The sequence below is a fragment of the Python bivittatus genome, unplaced genomic scaffold, assembly GCF_059951505.1.
Source record: "Python bivittatus isolate LINGU-HERP-01145 unplaced genomic scaffold, Pbiv_v1 ctg000700_np1212, whole genome shotgun sequence".
NCBI lineage: Eukaryota > Metazoa > Chordata > Lepidosauria > Squamata > Pythonidae > Python > Python bivittatus.
Window position 1 is genome coordinate 59,349,209 of NW_028277098.1, and position 7,714 is coordinate 59,356,922.

The window sequence follows — 7,714 nt, forward strand, 5'->3', positions numbered from 1 at the left end:
CCCTGCTGGATCAACAGCAAAACCGCCAGAACCCACTAGCCCGACCCCAGCCCCTCCTGAGCCGACAAGCCCCCGCTTAAGCTCCCCGTCTTTCTGAAGTAAGAGTTATATAAGCTTCCCTGGATCCCCAGTAATCTCCTGGCGGCGCTGCAGAGAAGGCGAGGCCGCCCAGCCCCACCTCCAAGCCCCGCTTCCTCCTTTCTCCACTTCGCCCCCTCCGCCTGGCAGCGGGCGAAGTCAGCGGCTCGCCGCTTTGCTCCTCCTTAATTGCTCTGCTGCTCGGCTCCGGGTTCTGCCACCGGCTGGGAAGCGCTACTCTCGCCGCCTCGGGGGCAGGCTCAAGGAACTTTTCTTCCCCGCGCTTCCTTCCCACTCCGTCTCCCTTTCGTCACGTGTGATCACAAGTGCTCCGGGGTAGGACATCAGCCCGGGGTCCGCCGGCCCTTCCTGAAGGTGCTCGAGGGCCGCTCTCACCCCTCGCAGGAGAGGGAGAAGGGGGCCAGCCGCCTGGCGCCTCCGCCGAGCTGAGCCTTTCCGCTTAGTCTGCCGGTTCGCCCGCCGCCCCCTCCCCGGGACTTCCCCTGACTCTCGCGAACCGCCTCTGGTTGTGCCCTGCGCGGCATCTTCTTTCCCTTCGCCCTCTTCCACCTGCTCGGTTTAGGGACCCCGAACGTCTTTCAGGTCAAACCAGGCGCTGGATCCACCGCTGCCGCCCCAACCGGCGGATTTGGGGGCGGGGGCGGCAAGGGTTACTGTTACTTCTGCCGGCCACGGTAGCACCGGCTCGAGGCACTGCAAATGTTACAGCACTTCTGCCCGGCCCGTCTAAAATGTTTCCAGCCCTTCCTTACTCACCCTGCCGTGAAGGTCAGGAAACCGCTGTAATCTCTAAGGGAGAAAAGTAACCCCGCGCTACTACCAAGCCGCTTCGCGAACTCAGTTCGGCTTTGGTCTCGCCTGCTTGCCCGGTCGTTTCCTCCTCGGCGCTCTTCTTGGCAGCCAATAGTCCACCTGTTGCAGGAGCTTCCCTCTACAACTTTCACCGCCGTCCCGGGACCCCTGACAGACAGCTCTCCGTCCCCCTCATTTACTGTCACCTTCTCGTTCTTCAACTTCCTAGGCATACCCAAAAGAGGGCAGCACTCAACCATTTCTGGCTCCGCCCCTCTTGCATAGGCTGCTGGGAAATGTAGTTCCGAGAATTCCCGCCTTAAAATTGCACAGTTCACAGAAATTGCGAATTTTTTGTGTGCTTTCTTTTATTCACCTCTTCAGTTTCCCAAGCATCTTTCAGAATTTCCACTATTGGTTCTTTTCTGCATATAATGGGATAGTCTTAATAATAGCATCTTGCACAATTTTACAAACAATGAAATTAAATAAATAGCCAGTTCCAAATACTAGGCTAAAATGTTATGTCTTCACCCTCTTAAAAGAACATAATGTAATTATTTATTTAACGGGAAAAACTCGCATTCTTAAAATAAGAGGGTAAATAAGATTGTTTAAAATACAATATTTTTCTTTGGACTAGAAATGGCTGTTCACTGAGCTAATGTGGGAGGCTGGGGAGCAAGAAATGTTATTTGGCTTGGACCTCAAGATTAAAGGGGCATCAAACTTAGGCATTTGCTTTTAGATTAGAAAGATATTCAAATTACTTACTTTTTACATGTTATATTTACCTTATTTTTATTATGGATAGGAGTTTGAAAAACTGGAAATGGCTTGTGGCGGGGAAAGGAGAACTGGTGGGGGGGGGGCTGGCATAAGACAGAGAATGTAAGCTGCTGAAAGAAAGTTGATATTCTGAATATTGATACATAAAATGGTCCAAAGATAAGAACATTTCTAGATATATAAGTTGGATCCAAAGCTAATAAAAGGTGGTTAATTTAACAATGCAATCCTGTACTTGAATGCTCAGAAGAAATGCCCATTGATTTCAACTGGATTACTCCCAGCTAAATTGGCATAGAGCCCTTAAGGGTTAGATAAATCAAGGAAGAGAGATTCTGAACAAATAAGGGAGGGTTGTTCTCATGATTTTCCTTTTAATAAGAATAAATTGGAGCAAAACAAAAATAGGAACAGGATGTCTTAACCACAAGGATGTTAAGGATAAGAATTAGTGCAGTAACACGGGAAAGTTATTACTGAGGCTTTGATTGTAATCGGAGCAAACCCACTGAAATCAATGGGGTGTATTAATTATGACAAACTTGTTTATATAATGCACCATGCTACACTCACTAGAGAAGTTTGTTTGTTTACTTGTGTTCCTCTATAACAGGAAAACTATATATGGCTCATTAAATCAGTAACAGTTCCTTTGATGATTCCCACCAAAGCTAATGGGAGCTGATACAGTGTTTCAGAATGAAAAGTCTCTGATGCTTATCAACAACTGTTTATTATGACATGTCATGTACTTGCATGCACATAAATGGTATTGAATCTGCAGGTGGCTTATGAATTCCTTGTGAATCAGTAGCATCTTTCACTAAAGCACTTAAATAATCCAGCCTTTAATCTCGAGGATTGGGATTTAATATGCCTACATACACATGGGTGGTCATATAATGACCTCATTGTGAATCATGAGCCCCTTCTCCTAAGTAACTGGTGATCTTGCTGTGAGCCCCTTCAATATGCAAAGGGAAGAGCCAAAAACAGATTTGGAATACCCCTTGAGCCCCATGATGTTGTGAGGCTTCCAGGGGACTTAGGAAGCTGAGCCGATTAACTACTGGTTCACTTCCTGCTCCAGCAGAAACACTGCAATGACTATTCTGCAGCAATTCCTCTGAAGCTGCTTTGTCAAGGTTCCTGGGATTTCCCCCTTCGTGCTAGGTGGAAAGGCCGTATGATGCCTTGCTACCATCTGAATCATCCTTCATGGTTGTATGGGAGGATAGCTTTGCCACTAAGAATGAGGCTGATGGCTATGTAGAAGTGTCCTTACCTTAAGATTTACCTATACATGTAGAAGAACACATGGGTGGTACACCAACCTCACTGTGTAAATCCATAACACCTTCCATTAACTATGTGGGTGATCTTGCTTTAATCTCAACGATTACGATTTAACCATGCAAGTCTAAACCACTAAGCCAGTGTTTGTGGAATGAAATCAGAAGTCTGAACCTGTAAACCAGTGTTTCCCATATGAAATAGCAAGTCTCTGCCACTTAAACTAGAGTGTAAATAATCTCCTTTCAACAAGTCTCACTCTTAAAAGGAAACAACAGCAAGAAGAAACCCTAGACCAAACAAAATCACATCTTCTAGCACTTCCTTATTAGCAGCATCTCTGTCTGATCACTCCCTCTCTCTTTTATGTATCAGGCAGGGAAAATAGGGGTGATGTTCTTTCCCAGGAATTATATCTGGGAAGTGTTATTTCCATTTCTCCCTCAATGCTGCACATGCTGTTCAATGCTCCCACTATTTGAAGGTTCCAGTCCCAGACATTTCAGAATAATTTTTTTTCCTGGCTAGATGCATCACAGCTTAGGTAAAATTAGATCATATCCAGGGAAATCCAGATGCACAGTAATCTTACTTATGTTCCATTCATTTCAATATTCATAGTTTTAACTATGAGTTGCTCTGCATCAAGCCCAATGTTATATGTTGTACAATAATAAAATGAGATTTGTAACAATAATTTAGACTGCAAAAGCTAAACAGTTAATTTTAAAATCTTTTAACATTAAATGTGCCCATCAAGTAATTGGACAGCAAATTAAAAAGAAATGTTTCAAGTATAATATGTGTGTGTGTGTGTGTGTTTTAAATGTACTGATTTTTTTTTTTTTGCTTCAATGGACATTTCTCAACTAGAAACTTGTACTCTTTTCATAGCATCACCCAGCTGTTGTTGAAGTGAGAGAAAGCCTTTCTTCATTGCATTATTTTGACATAACAATGGTTGGATTTACCCTAGAAGATTTTCTAAGTTGCTAGTGAGGAAATGCTAGTGAGATAGCACTTCCTATATCATATGAGTACATCATCTAAGAAAAGGGAAGTATATTTTTCACTGTTCAGAAGTACTATTTTTAATCTATAGGCAGATCTATGGTTATATATTTAACTCAAAATATACTGATTGACCAATTATGATTTGATTTAAAAAATGTGTTCATCCATCACCATGCTGGTATATAATTCACCCACGGGACTTCAGGAAAGTAACAGAATAAGCAAGCTGATGATGATCCAATAAGAAAGATCTCAGTTAAGCAGTTTGTTGAATGTATGAAAATATATCTCAGTACTGTGGCTGTTCTAATAGGTGCCCTCTATTATATGTATTGCAGTAAAGTTTTGAACACCATTTACAAAAACATGTACCAGTGCAACAAAAGGCTAATGAATAGGTGTAGTAATGTAGTCTGTAATAAAATGTCTAAGGTACATAAAGTTCCTAGGTGCCAATTACTGAAGCACAGGAGAAATTTTGCCACACCTGCTGTGTTTTACAGGCATTGTTTAAATAATGTACAGAAATATAGATGGGAGGTGTCAGGCTCCAGCTGGAAGCCAGACTGGAACCACTTAAGTAAGCTAATAAGAAAATCAAAGAACTGAGAATAAGTAATATTAAATGAAGAATGTAGAAATATTACCAAAATAATTTCAGCAATTGCAAATACTCAAGAACTAGTCCTATTTATAAAGATGGGTTCAAACCTTCTTACTTTTTGTTCTGACCTAGTTATTAGGCTATTTGACCCTTCTTTTGAACAAGCTGGCTTGTTTCCATCTGTCCTTTGTTTTGCAATTATCAGATTTGTTCTTAAATTGATTTTTACTGATACTGTAGTGTAAGACAGGATAGCAACTATGGGAGGCCTCTCTTGTCAACTTCTTCAACAGAGTCAGCTCCCTCTCCACAATCTTGAATGCAACTGTGGGACATATAGGGTAGCTTGTTCTCATGGCTATGTGACATCTGTGACAAAAATGCATCCCTTTTATCCAAAGAAAGACATTCCATCCATAATGAAGCCTCTGCACAAGTAGAAGCATTATTGGGCCAGATCTGTCCTTGATCAGAAAAGCCATACTGTATATGCATACAGCTATGCATAAGGGCCCCATGACATGTTGAAACACAGAGAGGTGGGGATGGGAAAGAAATTCCTTTAGTCCACATTTTAATCTGCTTTACCCAAGTTGGACTTTCTGAATGAGCAAATTAAATTTGACAAATCAATTCATCGCACAGAGACCTGTTTCTATCGCAGACATAAGGGGGAAGAATAGAACTAGTCCAAGAGTCTCTATAACTCTCTCCTATGTTTTCTGAGGCCCGAGGGGTTATGTGAAGCTCCATAATATAGCACCAGAAATTGGAGCAGGAAAGGATGCATGTGTCTAATACAGAAACTGGCCAATGGATTAACATCTAGCTGATAAGAATTATTATTCTTTGTGCTTAATTTCTCTCAGTGCTAAATCTCACACTCTTGAACTCCAGGGTTCATAATTGAAACATATAAAGTAATAAGGGATGCTCCCATGCCAATTAACTTACCCTTTATTTACTGCAAATATTTGGATGCTACCTATTTTCACAATTGTAATTAGAACAATAGACCCGTCTTTCACTATTTTTTTTAAAGATACTGAATATTTATTATCATGAAGGATCTGCATCAAAGGGGTTTCCTCACTGTTCATTTAAAGTACTATTCACCCATGTGTGAGCCAGCACAACATTTGTTGTTCTCATTGCTTATCCCTTTCTCACCATAGGGATAGTGCTGGAAAATGGTGGTGTTCTCATTTACTGGGTACAGAACATGTTAAGGAAAAGGATTGGTGGATTCCTTTGGCTTTGTTTCTCTCCCAACCCACAAAAGTTACCAGTCAGTATGAAAACATCCACCAATTACTTTCTTTAATGTGGAATGATCCTGGGCCTGGGAAGGGGTGTCCGGTTTAGCCACCTGTCAAAAGTCACTCCAGGTTTGACAGAATAGCACAGGTTTCATACTCTTGAGTTCCAAAGTAGCCCAACTAATGAGTGACAGGTGCTATAGCATTCCTGCTTCACTGCATCCACTATCGCCATGCCTGTCACTTGTTAGTTGGCCTACTTTTGAACCATGTTCAAAACCCATGTTTAAAAATAACTTGACTTAACAGCTGACAGGTCAGTTGGATGAGGGGGTTACATGGTCCCATTCCACTATGCATCCGCCCCCCCCCCTTCATCTGGTGAGTGCAGGGCTAGAGAAGAGGGGACATGCCTGCACCAGCCTAAGGCGGCCAATAGGAACTGGACCACTCCCACTCTTTAGATGTCATCTGGCCATACCACCAATGGACAAAGAAGTGTATCAGGTAGTATCCATGGCAAAATATGTGATAGGTTAAGAGGGAAAGCCCTACTTTATCATCAGAACAGTTAAAGACAACTTACGCCTGTGCCGGATATGAGCTTGGGAATAGATGACAGCAATGTCATGGAGACATAGCAGGAAAAAAAGATTGCAGGGGCACGTGTGTGCTGTAATTAGATGCAAGTGAGGAAAGGTTCATAGACATAATATATGCAAACGTCTGGTCCAACAAAAGGGCCAAAGTCCATTAGGTGGCAGTATTGCAAAACATACTGTGTAACTTTCCTTGCAGTAAAACATGCTTCCAGAAAATACTTTTATTACCAAGGTGCCTTATCTCGATCATGGCATTTTGCAGCTAGTACATATTGTTATTTTCCATTTTCAGTTCTCTAATTTTCAACCAGCTTCTTCCATTCTTTTCTTACTACAAAAAAAAAAAAGAGAGAGAGATAATTGTATGTTGCATTTTGACTGGGAGCTCTAGAAACCATCTATCTAATCTTGACTACAAGTTACCACCTAAGTCCTGACAAAGGGAGCTGCAAACATACAGAAGTATCCAAGACATTTTAAATCCATGTACCTTTGTGTGTGAGTTGAGACTAAGGAGAAAGGTAGACTTCTGAATATGAAATAAGTATATTTCCAAAGTATTGTCCATCTCTGCTAACTTGCTTTCACTGGGAAGTCTGATCAGTTATGCATTTAAAAAGCATCTGTATTTTATTTTATTTTATTTTCACTTACAAGGCTAGTCTCTAGATTAGAGATCCTAATAGCATGAACATGCTTGGAGTAAGACTGGGTGTTAGGTATGCTTCTGGCATACTGGCCAAAATGTGCCAAAATATTCCCAAACTGAACAGTACTGTTTTTAGTGTTAGCAGAGAACCTTGCATGCGGAATAGGTATATCTAAAACTGGTAACCTAGTCTACTACCACTCCGTCTTACTAAAAAGCATTACATGAAAGTCATCATTGACCAAAGCCATGATGAGCAACGGAGGTCAGTATCAGTGCTCCCATCTTCTGACAAACATGACATATAGAAGATTGTGACTTGCTATGTAAAAGAAGTAAATGCTAAAGAACGTGGATTAAAAATACAATTAAAGAAAAATAAATATGTTGAGTGTTTTGTGAAAATAAGAGAAAGGGGAAGCGTGTAAATGAAGGCAGTGTCATCTTGTAGAGTGCAGTTGACTGTATGTATGGAAGTAAAGGTGGAAGTTTAATTATGAGTGAAAGGGCTAAAATCTCTATCTGAAAGTATGAATTTCTGCCGTCTAGATTTTGTGGGAATTCATAGGTTGGTGCAGCTGTATCTTTCAGTATGGCAAACAGTGATAATGAA

At 41.5% G+C, this 7,714-nt stretch overlaps 1 protein-coding gene across 1 annotated transcript in view; it reads right to left on the reverse strand.

Annotated features, from left to right (window-relative positions):
• The window catches only part of TFEB (transcription factor EB), an 84,506-nt gene extending 83,129 nt beyond the window's left edge, over positions 1 to 1,377 (reverse strand). Inside the window, exon 1 of the mRNA XM_007431189.4 lies at positions 856 to 1,377. The gene's annotated coding sequence lies outside the window, so the exon portion shown is untranslated. The remainder of the gene's footprint in view (positions 1 to 855) is intronic.
• Positions 1,378 to 7,714: the final 6,337 nt, after the last annotated feature.